The 26,129-nt window shown below is 48.0% G+C and overlaps 1 protein-coding gene across 11 annotated transcripts in view; it reads right to left on the bottom strand.

Annotated features, from left to right (window-relative positions):
- NAP1L4 (nucleosome assembly protein 1 like 4) overlaps window positions 1-26,129 on the bottom strand; it is a 1,422,554-nt gene that overhangs the window by 527,927 nt on the left and 868,498 nt on the right. The window lies entirely within an intron of this gene.

Here is a 26,129-nt window from a genome sequence, read left to right on the forward strand (position 1 = left end):
TTCCAAGAAGAAGAGCAGTAGGGTTAAGGCTTTGCCTTCCCCCTTGCCCCAGGTTGTGGATCAAGTCTCAGAGGAGGCTGACCTCAAAGAGCCGAGGGAAACTGAGCCTAAAGAACTTGAACCTGATCAGGTTGAGTTTCTGGGTTCAGGGGGACCCTCCAGAGAAGACCTGGGGAAGGAACAGTTAGCCTGCCCTTCTCTTGAACCCCTCAGACCGCAGGCTGCTGCTGAGGCTGCAGGGAACGCCACAGGTGCCCACAAGGTATACTGGGAAGATGGAGTCCTATACTCTGAGTCAAGAGACCCCAAGCCTGGTGCAACCAGGAGGCTGGTCATCCCCTTGTCGCTGAGAGGTTTCCTTTTCACCTTGGCCCATGAGATTCCCCTTGCAGGACACTTAGGCCAGACAAAGACTTGGGACAGAATTGTCTCACACTTTCACTGGCCTCACATGAATGAAGATACCAAGGAGTTTTGTCGCTCCTGTGTCACTTGCCAAGCCAGTGGTAAGTCAGGTGGCACAACAAAGGCCCCCCTTATACCAATGCCTGTGGTGGGGGTGCCCTTTGAAAGAGTGGGGATTGACATTGTTGGTCCAATGGAACCCCAGACAGCATCAGGGCACAAGTTTATACTGGTGGTGGTGGACCATGCCACCAGGTATCCTGAAGCTATCCCCCTTAGGACCACTACAGCACTACAGCACCTGTTGTGGCAAGAGCCCTAGTTGGAGTGTTCTCCAGAGTGGGCTTCCCTAAGGAGGTTGTCTCTGACAGAGGTGCAAACTTCATGTCAGGATATTTGACTGCTATGTGGAAGGAATGTGGTGTCAACTACAAGTTCACTACACCCTATCATCCACAATGCAATGGACTTGTTGAAAGGTTCAACAGGACTCTAAAAGGGATTATTCATGGACTACCTGAAAAGCTCAGGCGTAGATGGGATGTCCTGATACCCTGGCTTTTGTTTGCTTACAGAGAGGTCCCACAGAAGGGGGTTGGCTTCAGCCCTTTTGAACTTCTGTATGGGCATCCTGTGAGAGGACCCCTATGTTTGGTGAAGGAAGGATGGGAGAGACCTCTCAAAAAGCCTGCAACCAACATAGTGGACTATGTACTTGGTCTCCGCTCCAGGATGGCTGAGTATATGGAAAAGGCTTCTAAAAACCTTGAGGCAAGCCAAGAACTCCAAAAAGCTTGGCATGACCAAAAGGCTGTCCTGACTGTGTACAAGCCTGGACAGAAGGTGTGGGTGTTGGAGCCAGTGGCCCCAGCAGCACTCAAAGACAAATGGTCTGGGCCCCACACAATCCTTGAGCAAAAGGGAGAGTTCACCTACCTGGTGGACCTTGGAACTCCCAGGAGCCCCCACAGGGTGCTCCATGTGAACAGGCTCAAAGTATATGTTGACAGGAAGGACATGAGCTTGCTCATGGGCACAGATGAGGGACAGGAGGAGGAGAGTGACCCTCTCCCAGACCTGCTCACTCAGAATCCTGATGATGGATCAGTAGATGGTGTTGTCTTTTGTGGCAGCCTCTCTGACCATCAACAGAAGGATTGCAAACAAGTTCTTCAATCCTTCAGACATATGTTCTCTCTGACACCCAGTCAAACCAATTGGTGTACCCATGAGGTTGACACTGGTTACAGCCAGCCAGTCAAGAGTAAAATCTACAGGCAGCCTGATCATGTTAGAGACTGCATCAAAACTGAAGTGCAGAAAATGTTGGAGCTGGGAGTCATTGAGCCCTCAGATAGCCCTTGGGCTAGTCCAGTAGTTCTAGTGCCAAAGCCTCACACCCAGGGTGGTAAGAAAGAGAGGAGGTTTTGCGTAGACTACAGAGGCCTCAATGCAGTCACTAAGACTGATGCCCACCCAATACCAAGGGCAGATGAACTTATAGATAGATTGGCTTCTGCCAACTACTTAGGTACATTTGACCTGACAGCTGGGTATTGGCAAATCAGGTTAGCTGAGGATGCCAAGCCCAAGACAGCATTTTCAACCCCTGGTGGACATTATCAATTTGTGGTAAAGCCCTTTGGTCTGAAAAATGCACCTGCCACCTTCCAAAGGCTGGTGAATCAAGTTCTCACTGGGCTGGATGATTTCTGTGCAGCATATCTTGATGATACAGCTGTCTTTAGTTCCACCTGGGAGGATCACCTGGTCCACCTGAGGAAAGTGTTAGAGGCACTGCAAGCAGCAGGTTTCACTATCAAGGCCACAAAGTGCCAGATAGGGCAGACACAGGTTGTGTACCTGGGCCACCTTGTAGGTGGAGGCCAGGTTCAGCCACTGGAGAGCAAGATACAATCCATCAGGGATTGGGCTCCTCCAACCACCCAGACTCAGGTTCGAGCTTTCTTGGGCCTGACTGGTTATTACAGAAAGTTTGTCGGGAATTATGGATCAATTGTGACTCCACTTAATGAACTGACAAGTAAAAAGATGCCAAAGAAAGTTCAGTGGACAGCAAGCTGTCAAAAAGCATTCGATGACCTAAAGCAGGCCATGTGCACAGCACCTATCCTAAAGAGTCCAGACTACTCCAAACCATTCATTGTCCAAACAGATGCTTCTGAGTTGGGTGTGGGAGCTGTTCTATCTCAACTGAATTTTGATGGTCATGACCAGCCCATTGCTTTTATAAGCAGAAGGCTGACCCCCAGAGAGAAAAATTGGTCAGCTATTGAGAGGGAGGCCTTTGCTGTGGTTTGGGCCCTGAAGAAACTGAGGCCATACTTGTTTGGCACTCATTACAAGATTCAGACCGACCATAAGACCCTCTTGTGGCTAAATCATATGAAGGGTGAAAACCCCAAACTGCTTAGGTGGTCCATTTCCCTACAGGGGATGGATTTTACAGTGGAGCATAGACCTGGCACTGATCATGGCAATGCAGATGGGCTCTCCAGGTATTTCCTCTTAGAGCAAGAAGACTCACCTGGTCAAGGTTAGTTTATTGTCCCAAAGTTTGGGGGGGGTCATGTAGGAGAGTAGGGTCTGCAATCCTATGATCACCCCAGATTTTTGCTTTTTGCTTCACTGGTTTACGACTTCTCTGGCTGTGGGCCTGCTAATCAGACCCACAGCCTTGCTGTTCTCTCACTAAATTGACACGTGTACCTTAGGTGCATTTACCAATTGGAACTGGGCCACCTTATCAGACCCTGTCACTCAGGGCATAGGTGTACCCAGGCCTACCAGGGGACGCAGCATGTATTATGCCACCCCGGGCTGGCAATCTAAATCTGACACAACTGGCTGCACGACAGCTGGGGCAAGGTGGTGCAATCACCCTTTGCTTTAGATATAGTATACCTATATCCAACCCTAAAATGGACGCACAGATTCCTATCAGTCACTCCTATGGCAGGCCTTGACAATCCTGAAGGCAGAATGCTTGGAATCGTGTGAGATGGTGCTCTGGCATGAGCTGAGCCCGTTTGCAGCTTGCGGAACCAAGTCCTAATAGCTGTTCCATGATAACGCATACCATATACTATTAAGTGCATTATAATCCTCGCGGTTATATGCTATCTCTGGTATCGCTTTATCAAAACATGTCGAATAAGGTGTCATACGAATTGGAATACTAACCCCTCGCCAATTCTGGCGACGGGGTTCGCATTCCACCCTTCTAGAGGGACACGACATGTATGTAACTGTGAACCCCGGTTAAAGTTAACTCAAGCCTCAGCATCACAAAATGGATGCTGCCACCACAGACACAAGTCTGACCTCCTGCTGCTGGGAGTCCTTTCAGCGAGGGAGGCCTGGACAAAGGGTTTCCTGTCAGGGGCAGTGCTAGCACCATCCCAGACAGGGTTTTGTGTATCCTGGGTAGGCAGGGCTTTAGAGGAAGGTGACTGCAAGTGGCACCCCGGTGCTCACTATGCATCTGCCGGCTAGAACCAGTTCCAGGGGCACACCAGCCCCTGAGCTGGGGAAAGTCCGGCATGGGAGAGGGGTGTAACCACCCCCCTTCCTGGTCCCACCCATGGGCAGGACCTAGTCGCGTGCCAGCCCCTTTTCCTAGTATAAAGATAGGAGTGGGCCCCCTTCCAAATTAGATCATCTTTGAATCCTGAAACTACTTTCTACGAAAGGAACTCCCGACTTCTTCTCAAGATTTCTCCCTTGTGACTAAGGAGTAGTCACCCTGCACCCGCAGGCACCATCCAAGAACACTGCGGTTTGCTGCACGTCCTTCCTCCGGAATCCGACTGACCAGCACGACGAGACCCGGCTTCCCTGGCACCTCTGACCTCTACCCACATCGTCAGCTCAGCTGAGATCCGTGGGTGCGAGGAGACCTCGAGGGACCGGCCATCTTCAAGACTGCACGACGCTTGCCCAGCACGACCGCCGAGGGATCCTCGAGTGAGTGCTTTGGGGTCCGAGAAGCCCCAGCCCTGAGCAGCTCCAGCACCGAAGTTCAGCCCTCCAGCATCCACCAGATCTGCGTGGGGCCCTTCTGCTCTTTGCTGCTCACCGCGTTGTCTGGCTACTAGCCCGCTGGCTTGTGGCCTTCCCGACGACGAACGACGACATCAACACCGCTGGTCTGGTTGCTCCAGACTGTCCCTTGCTCCCTTCCAAAAGAGGAGCACCCCGGACCCTCCTGGTCCACTCCAGACGCCATTTTGAGTCCACCGCGTGGGCTTGCATTTGCCAAGACTTGTTGCCCCAATCCTGGGTCCAGCGACGTCGACAGCAGATACCATCGTGGGACAGCTCGCACCTCCATCCTGGTCGCCGACAACGCCTCCTGGTCCGTGAGACTGCAGAGCCCAGCGTTACCCACTCACCTGGTCGAGGTGACTCCATCCGGTGCCATCCTGGTGCCCATCTAATCACTGGCTAGTGATTCAGAACTTGGTCCCCTCTGCTTACAGGTGTCTTCCATCTCCGATCCAGGCTTGGATCCATCCGAATCTCTTCACTGGTCACCTGCCAGCAACTTCTTCTTTCAGGCTCCTGGTTCGTCAACGAGGGTTTCCGACGACACTTGAACCCTATGCAGCCGCAGCCCCTGGGCTAGGTAAACCGAGTACCCCGGTGCTCCAGCGTAGAACAACTCTCTAAGTGCCTAGATCCACTTTCGTTTTTGACCTACCTAGTCAGATTCGCCCGAGAACTCTAACTTTTGCATTTACTAGTATCCATAGACTTTGTCCCCCATCCCACGTGAGAGTGCACACTCTGCACCTGAGTCCCCTAGGCCTCCTGCTAGTAATCTGAAGGTTCAGTAGTCCAGTCCTAGCGATTCCAAACCCTATGAGATTAGTACTTACCTGCTAGTAATTTCGCATTCCACTTTTAGAGTATATGGTTTTTCGTGCCCCTCGGGCATTTGTGTAAATTGTGCAACTTAAAGTATTTTCGTAAGAGTTTTGTTGTGTGCTTAGTACCCTGTCCTCATAAAGAGTACAGGGCTGTTGTGATCTAAATAAATACACTGTTTATTTTCATAACACTTGTGTGGTGTCCTTTCACTTGGTGTTCAAGGGGTATATGTGATGGTATAACAGCTGGCTTAACACGCCCTCTAGAGTTTAGCCCGAAGACTGCTCGTATCCATGCTACTAGGATAGCTGGTCTATAAGGTTGACTTAAAACCAATCATCAATAAGGGTTGTTTGGACTGATACAAAGTGCTCACTAGAATAGTGAACATTATATATCAGGCCAACTTCTCACAAGGCTAAGCTCATGCCAGAGCACTATCTCACATAATTCCAAGCACTCTGCCTCCAGGATTGTTATGGCCTGCCATAGGAGTGACTTATAGGAGTATATGTGTCCATTTTAGGTTTAGATATAGGTATACTATATCTAAAGCAAAGGGTGATTACACCACCTTGCCCCAGCTGATTGATCAGCCAGTTGTGTCATATTTGGATGGCCAGCCAGGGGTGGCATAATACATGCTGCAGCCCCTGGTAGGCCCTGGGTGCACCTATGCCCTGGGTACCTAAGGTACACTGTTACAGGGGCTGATAAGGTGACTCAGTATCCAATTAGATATGTACCTAAGGTACATGGAGTCCATTTTATAGAGAGCAGGAAGCCTGGAATTCTGAATAGCAGGATCCCAGGCCAACTAAGTGGAAAACCAGCAAAACACTAGGCAAAAAGTTGGGGGCAACCATAGTCAGATATCCACCTTCCTACAGGCGGGAATATTCTAATGCTTATGACTATAGATGAGGATCCCCTGGAAGAGAACGTGCCACAATTTAATCTAGATATCCCACTGCGCACTCTCCCACCTGTCTTTAAACATTTGTGTATTGCTTTAGCCCTAAATAGTATCCTCAGACCGTGTCATCGGTACGTGTTGAGGTACGGCCTCTTTTCATGTTGAACCTAGCCTGTATATTTGTAGAGCATATATGTTCTGCCCAATCTGTACCTTCGTGCTGAGTTAACAGTTATAATTTTAAACGCTATTCATCCTGTCTGAACGTGTTCTGAGCAAGATGGAGGTGTGTTCAGAATTCATTCTAGTAACCCATTGCTTAGTCAGCTGAACGTGAACTCGTCACTGCACCTTTCTAAGTTTGCGACTTGGAATTTTTCTTTATGCACAGTCATAAAACTTGTTTGCAGATTTTTCTTTTTTTAATTTAGGTACTTATCGAGACACGCTTTGTAGGCTTGCATCACACTAATGATAGAAATCACTGCACAAGAAAATGCTTTAACAGACCCCGTAGGCACTCCACAATCGAAAATATGTTCAAAGACAGTTGCAGGTGTCCAAACTTATTTAAATCCTCTTTAGCAGTTGCAATTGGCCACATTTCTACTCCAGTATGTGTCCACAGTGTTGAAGTTGTACATTGCATTATGTATGAAGAACAAATGTAGGCACTCCAAATTATTACTCTGCATAGCTGTCTTACTTATTCGTTGTCTTTAATAATGGCCTTCTCTGTCCTGATGGATCTCACTTTTTTGTTGTTCAATTGCAGTTGTTTTTTTCCCCGATGTATGTGCCCCTGGCTTTGCAGAAGTGATACATATTTGGCCGTTTCACTTGGTGTCCTTTCATATGCAAGAATTTTATCTAATTAGACTTTTTTATTTTTAAGATTCTCATGATGGTGGGTTTGCCTGGGGCAGGCAAAACAACATGGGCAATAAAACATGCCGCTGCCCATCCTGAAAAAAATATAACATACTAGGAACAAACACTAAAACGGAGAAGATGAAGGTAAGTGAACTGTTTGAAATTAACTGCATTTTGGCGCATTATCCCAGGCAGGACTTGAAGCTAAACGTGAATTGAATCAAGTAGTTCGCTTTCTGATACTTAGGAACAAAATCCTAGAAATAGGCTCCGGTAAATAGTTTCCGTTTTTATCTGACATCCGTTTTGGCTTGGGATAATGTTTTGGGATGGGTAAGTGACAGCAAACGTTAAGATTCTGCGGCTCCGGTAAATAGTTTCCGTTTTTATCTGACATCCGTTTTAGCTTGGGATAATGTTTTCGGGATGGGTAAGTGACAGCAAACGTTACGATTCTGCTGTTTTTCTTATTTCCAGCATCCCCTTCCTATACTTGTTCTTGTATATTGTACGGGTGTTAAATTATTCATGATCAGTATTAAATAGGCTCATGTTACACCTCTTATTGAGGTACGGTTAGAGTGCCACTACACATTTGTTGCTGTCAGTCCCACCAGCATTTTTAATACATTTAAAATGGACAGGTAGCCTGAATTTTGTGTTCACCAGGGTTTAACATTTTAGTGTGCGACTTTTATGATTCACATTTGGGATTAGCCTCTTGAGGCTTTCTAATATTAGTCTATAGTAGTTTATGAATGCTGTCTGCATATAACTTTCCTTTGTGTATTGGAGCGACCACAATTCTTCTTACTGTGTTTAGGTCTCATCTATTATAATCCGCAAGGTCTAAACCATCGCAGATTGCATACAGCCCCAGCCTCCCTCCCACAAGCTTCTCAGCTCTGCATTTCTCCTCCCAGCGCATTTCTCATCCCCTAATTATTCACGGCCGGCCGGCCGTACTTTCAGTTTCACGGCCGCCAGGCCGTGTCTCCTTTTATGCTCTCTGATGCTTGTTTTTTTTAACTTGTTATTAAATTCCTTTCTGCGCCTGTAAACACTTTGCGGAAGAAATAATAACATTACTTGGATAATCTGATATAAACAAAGTAAAAACAAAAAGAACAGAAATAGCTCTGAGTTAAAAAAAAAAAAAGGACAGGTTTGATTTATTCCAGTCTGTGAGAAAGAAATCCTGTCCTCTTGAAACTGAAAAATCTCTGATCAAGGACTCAGCCGAACAAGAATGAATCTGTGATTTGCGGCAAATAATGTCTTTTGTTGAGGTTTCATTCAGTAATTCATGTTGCTTTGAATCGTCTTGAATGTGTCAAACAGGAAGTGCGTTGCACTTACCGTGGCGTGTGCTGGAAAGCTTGAGCAGCTGCAATTCAGTTCCATAGGAAACGTTACGCGCTGGTTTCATTTTTTTGTCTTTTTGAAGTATTGTGTCTGCATTGTTTCAGAGTCCGTTTTTGTGGCTGTGGAGCATTTGTGTTTGTGCATTTGGGAACTCTTTGTGTGTGTGATGGTTTCTTGCTAATCATGCTGGAGTGCTAAAGATCATGTTTTTTAATACGTGGATGGGCGTTTTCTTTTTAATATATGCAATCAGGGCAGTTGGTTTCCAAATTGTCGCTTTAGTTTTGATACGCCTTGGATGTCTTTGTGTGGAATTCACATGTCCCCTGACTTTCGGATTTTTTCCTCAATAGCTACAGAAATTGCAAGACCCTTTTGACAACTGCTTGATTGCTCTCAACGTGATAAAATGTCTTGCTCAATCACACCCTGTTATTGTCAGGATTTTAAGAGGAAAAACGAGGTTCTTTGATTACTTCCCATCTCTATGTTGAAGTACAGAGACATTTCTCCTCTGCAGCCGCGCACCTGGGTTCAGTCACCATTTTCGTACTCTAACATTTATAGTGCGGACACTTACACAGCCCAGGATGGTGGTAATGCTTACAAGACTCCACACCGACACCCCTTAAAGGCACCTTACGTGCTGCAACATGTCTCATCTAGGGACTAGGGCAGAACCCTCCCCCCCCACACTGATGGAACTACATGAACTCGCTTGCCAGCCCACACAATATTCAAAACCAGCTGCATCATTTATAAAATCATCATGACTATCACCTGTTAACTCGTGGAAAAGCTCACCATCTCTGGTGGCTCTCGGTACACCCGTAGCCAGGCCACTATGCCTCTCTCTCTTTCCCTCACTTCCCTCTCACTCTCTCCTCTCTCACCCTCACCCTCTCTCCTCTCTCCTCTCTCCTCCTCTCTCTCTCTCTTCTGCTGTGCTGATCTGCTGCTCTCTTCCACCTCGCCTCCTTCTCTAACTCCCTGTTCTCTTCTGCTGCGCTGATCTGATCTTCTCTTCCACCCACCTCCTTCTCCAACTCCCTGTTCTCTTCTCTTCTCCCGTGCTGATCTGCTGCTCTCTTCCACCCGCCTCCTTCTTTAACTCCATGTTCTCTTCTGCTGTGCTGGTATGCTGCTCTCTTCCACCCACCTCCTTCTCCAACTCCCTGTTCTCTCATCTTCTCCTGAGCTGATCTGCTGCTCTCTTCCACCCGCCTTCTTCTCTAGCTCCTTGTTCTCTTCTCTTCTCCTGTGCTGATCTGCTGCTCTCTTCCACTCCCTGTTTATTTCTCCTGTGCTAATCTGCTGTTCTCTTCCACCGCCACCTTTTTAACTCCCTGTTCTCTTCTCCTGTGCTGATCTGCTGCTCTCTTCCACCCGCCTCCTTCTTTAACTCCCTGTTCTCTCATCTTCTCCTGAGCTGATCTGCTGCTCTCTTCCACCCGCCTTCTTCTCTAGCTCCTTGTTCTCTTCTCTTCTCCTGTGCTAATCTGCTGCTGTCTTCCACCGCCTCCTTTAACTCCCTTTTCTCTTCTACAGTGCTGATCTGCTGTTCTCTTTCACCGCCTCCTTCTTTAACTCCCTGATCTCTTCTCCTGTCCTAATATGCTGTTCTCTTCCACCCGCCTCCTTCTTTAACTCTGTTCTTTTCTCCTGTGCTGATCTGCTGTTCTCTTCCACCCACCTCCTTCTTTAACTCCCTGTTCTCTTCTCCTGTGCTGATGTGCTGCTCTCTTCCACCCCGCCTCCTTCTTTAACTCTGTTCTTTTCTCCCGTGCTGATCTGCTGTTCTCTTCCACCGCCTGCTTCTTTAACTCCCTGTTCTCTCATCTTCTCCTGAGCTGATCTGCTGCTCTCTTCCACCCGCCTTCTTCTCTAGCTCCTTGTTCTCTTCTCTTCTCCTGTGCTAATCTGCTGCTGTCTTCCACCGCCTCCTTTAACTCCCTTTTCTCTTCTACAGTGCTGATCTGCTGTTCTCTTCCACCGCCTGCTTCTTTAACTCACTGTTCTCTTCTCTTCTCCTGTGCTGATCTGCTGTTCTCTTTCACCCGCCTCCTTCTTTAACTCCCTGTTCTCTTCTCCTGTGCTAATATGTTGTTCTCTTCCACCCGCTTCCTTCCTTAACTCCCTGTTCTCTTCACCTGTGCTGATCTGTAGTTGTCTTCCTCCCGCCTCATTCTCTAACTCCCTGTTCTCTTCTCCTGTGATGATCTTTCTGCTATCTTCCATTCACCTCCTTCTCTAACTCCCTGTTCTCTTCTCCTGTGCTGATCTGCTGCTCTCTTCCACCCCACCTCCTTCTTTAACTCCCTGTTCTCTTCTCCTGCACTAATCTGCTGTTCTCTTCCATCCGCCTCTTTCTCTAACTCCCTGTTCTCTTCTACAGTGTCGGGCTTAATGACGAGCCCTGGGGGACACCGCAGACAAGAGGTTTGCTTGGTGAAGTAATGTCACCTTCGAACACTCGGAAGGACCGGTCGGAGAGGAAAGATTCTAACCAAGATCTTGCCTTGCCAGACACCCCGATGTTCGTCAGTCGAGACAATAGGGTGCTATGATTGACAGTGTCGAAGGCGGCGCTTAGGTCCAGGAGGATTATGGCTGCTGAGCCCCCCTATCCATGATCATCCGTGCCTCCTCCGTCACTGCCAATAAAGCGGTTTCGGTCCCATGTTTGGGCCGGAAGCCCGTTTGTGAGTCATCAAGCAGATAGCTAGCTTCAATGTACTCCATTAGTGCAGAGTTGACGTGTTTTTCAAGTATTTTACTGACCCAAGTGGAGGAGGGAGATTGGCCGATAGTTTTTAGGATCGGCTTGGTCAAGGTTGTTTTTTTTTTTAAAAGAGCCTTGACCATCGCCTGTTTCCAGAGAGGTGGGACAGAGCCTGCAATTATGGAGGCAATGAGTAGGTTCAATAGAATTGGGAGGATATTATCATTTACCATCTCTAAGGTCCGTGGCGGGGCCGGGTCATTGGGGGAGCCTGATTTTACCTGAGAAACAAGGAGATTGAGTGTAGCCAAAGTGATCAGGGGGAAGGACTGCAATGAGTGGTTGGGTTGGATCTCGGGAGTGGGAAAGATCTCTATCTGAGGCAAGGTAAGGTTAGTTGGAAAAGAAGAGTATCAGTTGGATTTTATCCAAGAAATAGTCAGCTAGGTCATTACAGCGGGTTTGTGCATTCTGAGGATTAGGGGGCGGTTCTCTCCGCTTTAGGAGAGTCTTTGATCTCTGTTTTGTAGGCCCTGATCGAGTCTCTATAAATGGCTTTACTGGCAGGAGAGAAATCCAGTCTCCACCTCCTTTTAAGACGTCTGCATTTATGTTTGAGTTCACGCAATTCGGGAGAATACCAAGGGAAGGTTTTAGAAGTCCGCTTTGCCTCCGTCCTCCTCAAAGGGAGAACCGCATCTAGGGAACTAGTGATCCACCCATTAAAGTCCTCATTTGCTAAAGTGGGGTCAGGGTTAATGGGAGGTCTGGTCTTATCCAGGGTGGACTGCCATTCATGTATAGGGAGCTTGGACCAATTTCTCTGGGAGGGTAGGTTCGTTTGGTGCAGGAGTTGGGAGTTCGGGATGGTCCAGGTAAAGGAAATAAAATGGTGGTCAGACCACGGGATGGCCGTAGGCGTACGTACTTCTAGGCCCGAGCAGTTGCTAAATATCGGGTCAAGAAGGTGACCCTTTATATGGGTGGGGTGGTCCACTCTCTGGATGAGTTGCAGCGCCGCTAGGCTATCGATAAGGTGAAGGGCAGATGGACTGGAGACATTATCCAGATGGATATTGAGATCCCCCCAGCAGGGTAAAGTTAGCGGGCATAGTCTCTAGACTGGCTACTGATGAGGGGAGATTATCTATGAAAGTCGTTGCCGTTCCCGGTGGGCGATATAAAAGGATCCCGGAAAATGTATTAGTGGGGGAGAGATCTAATACAAATGATAGGCTTTCACAGCTCGGGAAGGAGGGGGGTGGGGGAAGGGGGGGGGGGGGGGGGAGATCCGACACTGATAGGATTCTCTAAAGATAATGGCTAATCCGCCTCCCTTTCCTGTCTTGCGATTTTCATGGGCCACTTGGTACCCCTGTGGTATGGCCTGAACCAAGTCTGGTTCAGACTCATCAGTCAGCCATGTTTCAGTCATAAGACATTCAGTTATAACACATTAACCTCTATCCCCCAAGGGGAAGAAACTCATTGACTAAAAGTAATGCAATCTGCATTCTTCACAACAATAAAAAAATATCAGAGAAAGAACTGTTCTGATAAAATACAAAAGACGGACTCTCAGAATTCATTCCATTATTCCAAGATGAATGAACATCAAAAGAAAGATGAACAATAACCCCACCATAGTACTGAGAATTTGGTTTGAACAAAATGACCACTCGATTGTTACATAATGCACTGTAAAGAGACTAAAATAACAATAATATGTTTGAATCTAATATTGATATTCATCAATGATGCCAGTTGTAAAAAATGTTCCAACAAAGGTGTATCACCTGGACATATACATATTATATATAAAATTGTGTCAGAATAGACTGCGAGTGGTCTGACAACACATAGAGCATCACTGGTTCACACTTACTGCAGGAATGCAAGTATCTACAAAACCTGCACCTGCATGGTCTTCAGTGTCATGGTCCTAAAGTCTGAACATGACTGAGCCGTGGGCACGCTCAAAATACCCAGGCAAGCGAAAGAAGAAACGGGAACACAAGTGTTAGTGCAGTATCAAAAAAATTAAATAAGGAAAAGACGATACATTAAAAGGAAACATTATATAAAATGAAGCCTTGTTAGCAACAAGTGCATGCAACAACACTTGTGATATGACACACTATTTGATCACAAGTCCGCCTCAAGAAGAAACAGGCAAGATCTCTCAACGTTTTGTAAAACCTAAAGAAATTGATACATACCCAAAAAGACAGGCAGTATAGAACCTCCAGACAGATGGAACAAGCATTGTGGGAGATCAACAAGAAGAGTTTCTAATAAAGCCTAAAAACTCCAACCATAAATTGTATAACTGGAAACAGTTAAGGAAACTGCAGCTAGAAGTCTCCATCCGATTGCTCCCAACACTACCTATCACACAGCTAAGATACAAAGTTCACCCCATATTTTTAAAGTATGAACAAATGAAAAACCTATCCCCTCCACAGAGGAGAAGGCAACTAACTTGTGTCTTCCAAAGAATACACAATAAACTCAGAGTTTACTCTCACAATTTTCCAAAAAGTGAAGCACATATAATAAAAATGTAGATATTCAGTCCGCTCAGAAGGAGAAAACAACCTACATCATAAGAAACACATAGTCCAAGAGGATTTTAATGCAGGATGAACCACAAGAACATGTATTCAGAAGAATGCAAAACGTAAGCTCTGAATCCATCATCACCATAATAAATATGCACACCACAAGAGTAGTGAGGACATACTACGCTGATTATTCTAACGAGTAAAGACCAGAGCATCCTTATATACCAGACTTACCACTGGCATACTAACATGTCCCTATGAGAGACAATGAAAGGTCAAAACCATGCATATTTTAGAATACTGAGCTGCCTCAAAGAAGCCTGCATCAGAAAATCTTCCATACAAGAAGACACGTCTTTAAATAACCTCTTGAGGAGAAAGCTCTTCCTGAGAGGCAAAGGGACAAAGGGAAACCTCCCTAGTCATCTAAATCAATACCAGCCTAAAAAAGGGAAACATGGTAGTGAGAATAAAACATCTGCTCTCGCAGGACACCAAGAAGTCAAACCAAAAAAGGACGTGTAAAACACAATAAACAAAGCTTATTCACTTTTAGAGAAAAAGCCTAAATCTCAAGCATAAAGACAAGTTACACGTAACAAACAATGAAAAGCTATGACTCTGAAGACCTGTCTTTAAGGGAAGCATCTAAACACTGCATCAGCTTGACTTCTAAAAACATGGGCATCATCAAATGTCATGTTGACCAAAGTCGATTGGACAGCCTCATAGAAACCAAAGTTGCCAACCAAGCCTGATGCCTTAATGCTAATGGTGTTGCCATAGCGCGACCTACAGAGTCCGTAGTGTCCAAATCCCACCTTATGGTAAGCCTAGCAGCCTGCAGACCATCTTTATTCAAATCACCAATCTCAGAGTGGACATTATCCAGAAGAGATGTAATACATTCTATAGTGGATCCCATAAAGCATGGGCATATGGCCCTAGCACACAAGATGTATTTGGGGATCGCAAGGCTCGGCTTGCCGCAGCAAAGATGTGTTTACCACATGCATCACGAGTCCTAGACTACTTACCCACTGGAATCTAAGGAACAGAATCTACATTCTGCGAAGAAGTCCCAACCTGAGTCACCAGGCTACAGGTGGGAGGGTGTCTATGAAGACAAACTGGGTCCCCAGGTGTAGGCAGGTATCTACGTGCAATATCTCGGTCCACTGAGGCCCCAGACTCTAATTAAACCAAGTACCTAATAAAACATAAATAAGAGTCTACCCAACCAGAAGAACAGGTTCCCTGAAAAGGACTTCTATCAAAGGGTCTGTGGACCTTTGCACCGTAGGAAATGGTAAGTTTAAAACTGTAGCCACTTTCCTTAGAATGTCTGCAAAGTTGGAACTTGCCTCCGTGGCAAGGCCAGGGGGAGAAAGCAACCCTGAAGCTAGAGAAGAATCCAGGCCACTAATTTCTCTCAGAGCACACAACTAGCTCTCCTCCATCGGAGCCACACATCTCAGAAATGAGCTGAAAGGGCCCTGCTTCAATTGACATAGGCTGTCTTTCCACAACCTCTCCCTGAGAAAAAATCAAAACCTGCTCAGTCTGAATGTTCGACACAACATCCGATGTCATACAACGCCGTGGAAGAGAAGCAACTTTGACCGACACTGCAATCTGTATCGGAGTCAGCCGATCGAAGTCCAGCGTCATAGGTCGAGATCCCGAAGAACTGTGGACATGCACCAAAGCTGATCACGAAAGAAGCACTTGAGTTATTTATGAAGAATTTTCTTATCAGGATGGAAAAACTGGAGGAGGAAATCACGGCTAAAAACAACGCAAATTTTTGAGAGACTATAAAGATTATCAATCTGGCTGAACACTAACCTTCCATAAGAAATATGATCATCTATTTAGAAGAGATGTGGCTGTTGCCCAGCCAATCGTGATACCGACTAGTGTGGGAATGAGTGAGAGTGATGTACCTGACAGTAGTCTTTCAGATACATCTGTTACAGCAGCCAATTCAGCAAAAGAAGGCAAATCATTTTTTTATATCAGTTCCAAATGATGAACAAAGGCAGGACAGACCAATTTCAGGATCCGAGTGGTCAGAGAGGCAGAGGGCGAAGCGACAGAGGAAAAATAAGGAGAACAAACAAGCCAAGCAGAGGAGCAAAAAGTGATGCAGGAGGTCCAGTGGGAATGGTGACAAGGGGCAAGAAGGCTCAACTAGGACGGTCAACAATCTTTCGCAACGGTCCCTCTGCAAGGATGAAATGCTTGGACTAGGTTTGTCTTTTTGTTCCACCACGAATTTTAATTTTGTACAGACAAGGAATGATTTATTTTATTTCTCACGCAAACTCAAGTTGAAAAAAATGGTTTGACACCAAGCATAAGAAAAATGAGTTATTACACAATGTGTCTATGAGTAATCTCAATGTTGATGATATTAAAGTTATGCATGCAATTTCCTCGTTAAGTGACCAAGATATGTCCAATGAAGATGCCATTATAAACCTACAACATTATGGGATAGATTTGGATGTTAATCCGGGTAGTGGTTTTAAACCCAAATCTGTTTTTCTTCCAAACATTGAATGTGATGCTATAGAGGTGTTTGAAAGAGGGGTCTTGAGGGATCTTAAGAAAATGCGGAATCACAAGATTCCTGGCTTTAAGAAAAATCGGAGTCTGGAGCACAAGTTACTACTTGTGTAACGATATATCTGTAAGAGACATTAGTTAGTGATAGATTCCTTACCTTAGAATATCCCCAGGCGTCAGACTGGATCCGGAAACTTTTGCGTAGCAGTACCCTTGCGCGTCCGGTAGGCGTCGTCTGCGGCTCCGCGTCCGTCGTGATGACGTCGTCGGAGTACTTAGACGCCGTCTCCGCGTGCTGACGTCAGTTCTTAGACACAGCTTTTCCGCGCCAGAAGCGCAGAGCCATGCCAAAAACCAACACTGGTGCCATGAAACTAGGGCCCTGAAAGGGGATGACCTTAACCCTAGATATCGGTTCGCAGAACGGGGAGGATGGGTGGGTCGGTAAGGAATCTATCACTAACTAATGTCTCTTACAGATATATCGTTACACAAGTAGTAACTTGTGCATCTGAAAGAGACACGTTATTGATAGATTCCTTACCTTAGAATAGATACCCCAGCAATACCATCCCCGTGGTGGTGGGTCTGCGAACCAATAATCACACCAGAAAGTCCTGGAGGACAGAACGGCCAAAGTAGCCGTCCCTCCGGACTTGACTGTCCAGGCAATAGTGTCTTGCAAACGTGTGCAGCGAGGCCCACGTAGCTGCCTGGCAAATGTCCTGCCAGGGCACACCTCGGCCCAAGGCAGTTGTAGTGGCTGTGGCTCGAGTGGAATGAGCCCTCAGCCCAACAGGGGGTTCCTTCTTAGCCAAGGAGTAACACGCCTGGATGCACAAGATAATCCACCTGGAGATGGTCCGCTTGTGCACCGCTTTCCCTTTCTTAGCGCCCGCGTACCCAACAAAGAGTTGATCATCCACCCGGAACTGTTGTGTGCGATTCAGATAAAATGAGAGCGCACGTTTTGGGTCCAGACGGTGGAGCCTCTCCTCCTCTCTCGAGGGGTGCGGAGGCGGAAAGAAGGTGGGCAACGTGATGGATTGCCCAATGTGGAAGGCCGCGACTACCTTGGGTAGGAAGGAGGGCCTTGTCCGTAACACAACCTTGTCCGGATGGACTGAAAGGAAAGGAGGTTTACAAGATAGAGTCTGGAGCTCACTCACTCTCCTGGCAGAGGTGATGGCTACCAGGAAGGCAGTCTTCAAAGAAAGAAGACGAAGAGGACAGTTGTGAAGTGGCTCAAAGGGAGCACACATCAGAAACGTAAGAACCAGGTTCAAGTCCCACTGAGGCATCACAAAGGGAACAGGAGGAAACGTATGAGTGATGCCCTTCTGGAATCGATTAACGATAGGGGACTTGAACAAAGAAGGTTGGTCAGGCAGCCTCAGAAAGGCTGAAAGAGCTGAAAGATAGCCCTTGACAGTGCCCAGAGCAGAGCCCTGCTGGGCCAGAGAGAGAAGAAAGAGGAGAACCTCAGAAAGAGGGGCATTGAGGGGATCCACAGCCTTTGCTGTGCACCATGCCACAAATCTGTTCCACCTGCAGGCGTATACCGACTTTGTGGAGGGACGCCTGGCTGCCAGAATGATGTTACAGACTTCAGGAGGCAAGTCAAATGGCCTCAACTGGCGCCGCTCAATCTCCAAGCATGGAAGTGGAGACTGGACAGGTTCGGGTGGAGGACCGTCCCCTGCTGCTGCAACAGAAGGTCCTCCTGAAGAGGCAGACGAACCGGGGGATCGACTGACATACTGAGTAGCTCGGGATACCAGTTCCTTCGTGCCCAGTCCGGAGCCACAAGGATGACTTGTGCCCGGTCGCGCTTGATCTTCTTCAGCACTCTGGGCAGAAGTGGTATAGGCGGAAATGCGCACAACAGACCGCAGCTCCACTCGCAATGAAAAGCGTCTCCGAGCGAGTGCCGCCTTGGAAATTCCAACGCGCAGAACTGATGACATTGCGCGTTCTCTTCGGTGGCGAATAGATCTAACCAAGGCTCTCCCCACTGCTGAAAGATGTCTTGCGCCACGTCCGAGTTCAGATGCCATTCGTGATCCATCGAGCACCGTCGGCTGAGTTCGTCCGCACTGGCGTTCAGAGAACCTGCCAGGTGTTGAACCATCAGAGTCACGCCCCGATGTTCCAGCCATTGCCAGAGGCGCAGAGCCTCCTGGCAGAGGGTCCACGACCTCACCCCGCCCTGTTTGTTGCAGTACCACATGGCGGTGGTGTTGTCCGTGAACACTTGCACTACACTCCCTCGGACAGACGGGAGGAATGCCTTCAGTGCTAGACGAATCGTCCGCAGCTCCAACAGGTTGATATGGAGCCGGGACACCGCCGGAGACCAGAGGCCTCTGATCTCCGCCTCTCCCATGTGGCCTCCCCAGCCTTGGAGGGACGCGTCCGTCACAACTACGTGCTCCGGTTGGGGAAGGGAGAGGGATCTGCCGTTGACCCAATCGCGGTCCGTGAGCCACCACTGCAGCTGTCTCGCAGTGCCCTCCGAGATCAGGACATAGTCGGACAGGTTGCCCTGATGCTGGGCCCACTGAAACTTCAGGTCCCACTGCAGAGCCCGCATCCGCCACCGTGCGTGATGCACCAGAAGGATGCAGGAGGCCATCAGCCCCAGAAGCCGCAGCGTCAACCTGACCGAAACTCGGGATAAAGGCCGGAAGATCGGAATCAGAGCCTGTATATCCCGAACCCGCTGTCGAGAACCGCTCCGATGAAAAGGAGCTTCTGAGAGGGGCACAGGTGTGACTTCGGCACATTGATGGAAAATCCCAGCTGATGCAGGAGATCCGCCGTAGTCGAGGTGGCTGACGACTGTCTGGGGCGAGCCCGCCTTCAACAACCAGTCGTCTAGGTAGGGGAAGACTGACACCCCTAACCTGCGCAGATGAGCTGCAACCACCGCCATCACCTTCGTGAACACCCGTGGGGCGCTGGTAAGGCCGAAGGGGAGCACGGTAAACTGAAAGTGCACGTGGCCTACCGTGAACCGCAGGTAACGCTGGTGGGCCGGCAGGACGGGGATGTGGAAATACGCGTCCTGCAAGTCCAACGCTACCATCCAGTCTCCTGGGTCTAGGGCAGCTAAGACCTGAGCCAGAGTCAGAGTCAGCATTTTGAACTTCTCCTTCCGGAGGAAGCCGTTGACGTTCCTCAGATCCAAGATAGGGCGTAGGCCCCCTTTGCCCTTCTTGGGTACCAGAAAGTAGTGGGAGTAGCAACCACGTCCTACTTCTGGACCAGGAACGCGCTCGATGGCCCCCTTGGCTAAGAGGGCCGAAACTTCCTCCTGCAGGAGCCGCAAGTGATCCTCCGATACGCGGTGGTGTTGTGGTGGCATGGCTTGAGGAGTCGTCTCGAAGGAGAGGGAGTAGCCCCTTCGGACGATCTGCAGCACCCACCTGTCCGAAGTGACAGTGCGCCAGTGAGAGTGGTGAAGGCGAACCCTGCCTCCCACTGGCGTCACATGGGCCGAAAAGCACGGACTAGGAGCGTTTAGAGGTGGATGCCGCGGGGGCAGGTGTGGACTGACTTCGCCTGGTTCCCCGACCGCCTCCGTGGCGGTTTCCACGTCCGCTGCCGCGCTGGACGAGTCTGCGGCGAGTGGCTGGCGGCACGTGTGGGGGCGCCCCTTCCCTGGCCACGAAAGGAGCGAAAGGCACCCGTTTGCTGGCGCAGGGCCGAGAGGCCCAAGGACTTGGCCGTAGCCCTGGAGTCCTTAAAGCGCTCAAGCGCGTGGTCTGCCTTGTCGCCAAAGAGGCGACGGCCATCGAACGGCATGTCCATAAGTGTGTTCTGGACATCTGCCGAAAAATTGGCGGATCTCAGCCAGGCGTGGCGTCTCACCGCCACTGTCGTAGCCATCGCTCTGCCCAGCGAGTCGGTAGTATCCAGTCCACACCTGATGGAATACTTGGCTGCGTCCCGGCCCTCCACAAGGGCTTGGCCGAGTTTGGCCCGTACCTCCAACGGGCACTCTGGCAGCACTTCCGCCACCGTCTCCCACAGAGAGTGGGTGTAGCGGCCCAAGAGGCATGCGGTGTTGGAAGACCACAGTCCCAAACTAAGGGACGAGAATATCTTCTTTCCATAATTCTCGTACCTCTTGGATTCCCTGTCCGGCGGGGCCGTCGGGAATGCGGTCTGGGAATTAGAGGCCTGGATGACCAGGCTCTCGGGGGTGGGTTGGGAGGACAGGAAACATGGGTCGCCCGGAGCCGGGCGGTGGCGTCTGGCCACGTTCCTATCTACGGGCGAACCCGTAGCGGGCCCGGACCAAGTGTCCAAAAGAACGTCCGTCAAGGCCTCATTAAACGGCAGCAGAGGCTCCATGGAGCATGACTGCGGCTTAAGGACCTCTGTGAGGAGGTTAGTCCTCACGGCCGCGACGGGGAGCTCAAGGCCCAAGGCCTTGGCAGCCCTCGTCAACACCACACCATAGGTAGCCCCCTCCTCCGAAGCCACGGTAGGGGGAGAGACAAATCCAGTGTCTGGAGAGGTGTCCAGGCCACTGGCCTCCCCAAGGTCTCCTGCCCAGTCCACATTAGACTGACACTCCTTGGTCAGAGGGACCTCAGACCCCTCCCAATCCCCCTCATCACCCATCTCCTGAGATTCAGGGTTGTAATTGTATGAGGTCGGTTCATAGAAGTAAAAATCTCCAAACGGCGTCGGGTGCGGCGCCGATACGTCGGAACCAAAGTAAAGGAGGTATCGGGGACGGCGCCGGAGGTGACACCACACGGACCGACGCCGGGGGGGTCGTAAGGTCCACCGGTGAGGATCCAGAGCCAGAGGAAGGCCCAGCGGCGGCGGCCCCGAAGGCGTCGGGATCGTGGGGCCCTGCTGCGCCAGGCCCGAAGGCGCTGGCGGCGGTGGGGCCGAAGCACCCAACGGCGTCGGGGTCGAAGCCCCCGACCCACTAGGGCCCCCAGACGGGTCCGCTGTGCCTGGAGGCGTGCCCGGAGGCGACGCGGAGCCTGTCGGAGGACAAAGGGACCTCATGGCCATGGCAACGGGTATGGGGCCGAACGCGGCGCCCGCCACTCCCGCGAGCCGCGTGGGTGGTGTCATCCGAACCCCCGGCCGCATCGCGCGAGCGTCAGGGGGAGTCAGAAGAGCGATGATGCCTCTTCGACTTCTTATGTTTTTTACCTGACGACTTGGACCCGGAGGAGTGGCGCCGACTCCCGAAGCTGTGACGACTCCGTCCCCGCGACCTGTCCCTCGACCTCCCGTGGGACCGGGACCTCACGCGGCGCGGGCCGACTGCCGGAGTTCGAGTCGCCTGCGGGACCGCTCCCGCATGGCTTTTCTCGAAAGGGCCCAACAGTCGGGGCAGGCCTCGTCGTCATGGTCGACGCCCAAACACATCAGGCACAGGCGGTGGGGATCCGTGACCGACATGGTACGGTCGCACTTGTCGCAATGCTTGAAGCCGGACATCCCTACGGCACCGTCGGAGTCGTACAGACTTCGAAATGGATCAAAAAGATCAGCAAAAACGTAGTCAAAAATTGACTAGGGTAACTGCTCTTTCCAGATCTGCGCTGGCTGGTGCGGAAAAAAGAAGAACTGACGTCAGCAAGCGGAGGCGGCGTCTAAGTACTCCGACGACATCATCACGGTGCCCACGTCGCCGACGACGAACGCGGAGCGGCAGACGACACCTACCGACGTGCAAGGGTACTGCTACGCAAAAGTTTCCTGATCCAGTCTGACGCCTGGGGATATTCTAAGGTAAGGAATCTATCACTAACGTGTCTCTTTCAGAGACAAATATATGCATCAGACAGCTCGATTTATTGATCATTATCTGAGACCCTTTGTAGCAGGATTACCAGCTTACCTGCGAGACACCACACACTTTCTGACGGTGATAGATGGTATACATTGGGAGCCCAATTACACCCTGGTGACGCTTGATGTGTGCAGTTTGTACAAAAGCGCACAACACCAACTTGGGCTGCAAGCCATTAGACACTTTCTTAAAACCCGTTCAATCTCATTATTTTTCCACTTGGAGATGATTTTGGACATGATAGACTTTTGTCAAACAAATAACTTTTTTTCTGTTCGATGATGTCTCTCTACCGGCAGTCATAGGGCACAGTTATGGGCACCTGCTTCGCCCCCAGTTATGCCAATCTATTCATTGGCTGGTGGGAGGAGCAGGTGGCCGCCCAGTTGGAGGAATTTTCCAACTGTGTCCTGTGGCTGCGGTATATTGATGACATCTTTTTAATCTGGGACGGTGATCCTGAGTCTGCTATAGCTTTTGTTAAGAAGCTTAATGACAACACATACAATCTAGCTTTTACGGAACATATCAGTAGAGATAAAATTTAATTTCTTGATGTGGTTGTAGAAATTAAAGAGCAAATGATTCACACACATCTATTCCGCAAGAAGACTGCTGGTAACAGCATTCTAAGCGCCTCCAGCTCCCATCCTCGTAAATTGTATACCATATGGTGAGTTGTTACGCGCTAAGCGCAATTGCAGCTCGGATAGGAGTTATAAGAAAGAGAAGGAGAAGGAGATCATGTCCCAACGGTTCAAAGAAAGAGGGTATAGTCGCAAGACTATACAGGATGCATGCAATAGAGTAGATTCAGTGACCCGCAATCAGCTGTTACATCCTGTTAGAGAACAAGCTGAATCAGAGATTTTGAGATTTATAACAACTTACTCAGGACAGGTTCAGAATATTTGCCAGGTGTTACAAAAACACTGGAATGTGCTGTTGACAGATAGCAATCTGCAAAAACATTTGAAGAGCAGTCCTCAAATAACATTCAAAAGAAATAGGTCCTTGAGAGATGAACTGAGCTCTAATCTGGTAACAAGGAATATTAGAACATTGGAATGTTGGGAGCTCCATTGCAGACAATAGACTGCTCCCTGCTTCTACGGGCCGGTAAAGGCCAGCAGAGCAACATTCCAATGTTCTTCAAAGGCTTCTCGAAGCTTGAGGAGATTTATATCCCCTCGAGCTTCGAGAACCCTTCGTTTAATTTGTTAGAACATTCTGCCCTCTAGTGGCATAAAGTTCTAATAGCCTTATAGCCCTTCGTAGCAGGGCTATACCGGCAATTAAAGTCCCTTCGGCTCGGGCCTTTAACAATTCAGCAGGCCTTTAATAGCCAGTATAGCCCGCAACGGCGGGCTATAAGGCTATATTAAAACTCAACAACAATACTCATCCGGGCTTCCGATATTGCAGGAAATGTAAGGCTAGTGTTAACAGTGTTGACTGCTCCACACACGCCATCTTTAGTATTAGTAGAGAGTGGGAGATCAGAAAAACCTTAACCTGTAATGCTACACACTGTGTATATGCTTTGATTTGCCCATGCAACATGGCATACATAGGCAGTACTATTCATTGTGCTAAAAAGAGAGTATTGGAACATGTTAGGGCAATAGGACACAACAACAGGCAGTACCCAGTTGCAAGAAACTTCTTTGACCACCATCTCCTGAATGAGAAACTACTGCGGATGGTGGTTATAGATACAGTGCATGAGAATGTGCGAGGTGGGAACAGGGTGCTTCTTTTGCGACAATTGGAGTCAAGGTATATTGTGGAATTGGAAACCATGACTTTATAGGGGCTGAATTCAAGTGAGGAACTGGCAGACCCCCTGCACAACTGATGTAATATATACATATATATGGTATAGAACATTTTGGCTGTATAATATTTTTCTGCTGCATTTTAATTATATACACATTTTGTATTTCTTATAGGTATGGTTTATCACTTAATCGAGCTGTTTCATCTAAGCTGTGTTACAAGATCTCTTGTCAGCATATGTTCACTTGGGCTAGATTGTGAATAGTTGGTTATTAATTCAACCATGTGTCTTAGTGCAGTTTATGCCCACTGGGGATCGACTGTTTTGTTTACGTTCGAGTTGGTCAATGACACGCATGCGCCTACCGCACCAAATGAAATGATGAAGAGGCGTTTCTTATTACGGACTATGAGCTAGGAAAGAATTGTATTGTCTCTACTCAAACAATTTTGCGATATTAAGAGCACTTACGAATTATAATGAAATCGGCAGTTGCTTTAATGTGTTACTTATATTCAAATACTGCACTTATTATTTGTGTCATGCTATGTCGTGCTGGTCATATATAGCTTAAATCGTATTATGAATCAGATGGATAATGTGCAGATGTGTACACATACATTTGGCACTAAGACAATTGAAAAATTTATTGATCTATAATTTATCACGCTAAGATGTCAGCCGTTGTTTTGCACTGAAGGGTGTTGGTATTAGTCCTCTTTCTATGAGGCAGAACTGTGGCTCCATATGGAAGTGGGCTAGTAAGTGTTTCCAGCATGACCAAGGCGAAAGCTTTATTTTTCTGCAGCAGTAAATACTAATATCTGCAACTATCCGTCTGTATCTCTTGTACTTCAGAAGATTTTATACTATAAGTTTGGGGTTGCCGGTAACCCAGAGACGGACCGCCCCGCAGGACAGGCTCTACCTTCACCGGGATTTGTGACATATATATATCATTTAAAACATATTTAAATATAATTTCAATAAAAAAGGTACTATCTGCTTATATTACACTTCCAGGAATTCCAAAATGTCTATTTAAAAATGTCTATTTACTCTATTCATTAGTTTGCCTTTCACTAAACAATCTGGAAATACCTGACCTACCACCCAATACAAATCTCAAAGTCCCCAACTTCACTGCTGCATGTTATGTCAAGATTGCAAAATATTCGAATCCCGGGGGAATATATGTGAGCCCCAAGGGCGGCCTCGACCCCTGAAGGTAGCCCATGATTAAGGCAAAAGGGCCTAAAAGGTGGAACTAGAGCTATAATTACTTGACGGTGGGTGCTAAAATAGTAGTGTCACCTTTTGTTTATACTGTATATTACAGGCAGAGAATTATTTGTTATGTGCGCCATGGACAAGTGATGTACAACTCAGCTCAAGATGGAGATGTTTATTGTTTTTGAACATGTCAAGATGTATGACAACGAAATGATAATACAATATTTAAAAAAAAAAGATTGCAAAAATATTATCAAGATGAGAAACGTACTTACCAGCAAGATCACAACATAGTTAAATCTAGAGCACATGCCATATATTTAACATATAAAAAGTTCTATGAAAAAGTAATCTATGAAATACTGCTTCAACAAAGGAGAAAAGTCACCCACTGTTCTAGGTAGTTCTCAAAGAGACACCACTCAAATCTCCTAGTAATTGCTTCTAAAAGTGAAACATGAGAAATGAAGTTTCTCTACAGGCAAAGTTTTTCTTGGTGAAATTGATGGTAGATATCTGTGCAGCAAAGCATATTTACCTTAGAACATTGCATTGTACACCATTTGCTCAGGGTGGACCTGCAGCCTCATCCTACATTTCTCTAATAAGGCCCAATGAAATTTTGTGCAGAATGAGTACACAAATGCACAGCACATTACTGCAAGAACCCAAGACTCTACAGGCGTTAGAATGTATCATCGATACACCTTCCCCAAACAACTTATTAGAGCACAGCTTGCTACAAACGTGACGAGATTGATTGAAAAACCTCATAAATGTCATAGAAAAATTGCTGATTGTACAGATTCGGTGTTTAAGCTTTAAGACGAAGTGCTGAGTTGAGGGAGGGCTTGGGTTTATGTAATGCCCCACAGATAACTAGTTTGCCCCTGAAACTTAAAGAATTACAGTTCTGTAATGTGATGCAACAGCATGTAAACATACAATGAATGATGTAAAGACGGTAAATGTACCTGGGA

This window comes from Lissotriton vulgaris, chromosome 2_1, assembly GCF_964263255.1.
Source record: "Lissotriton vulgaris chromosome 2_1, aLisVul1.2, whole genome shotgun sequence".
Taxonomy (NCBI): domain Eukaryota; kingdom Metazoa; phylum Chordata; class Amphibia; order Caudata; family Salamandridae; genus Lissotriton; species Lissotriton vulgaris.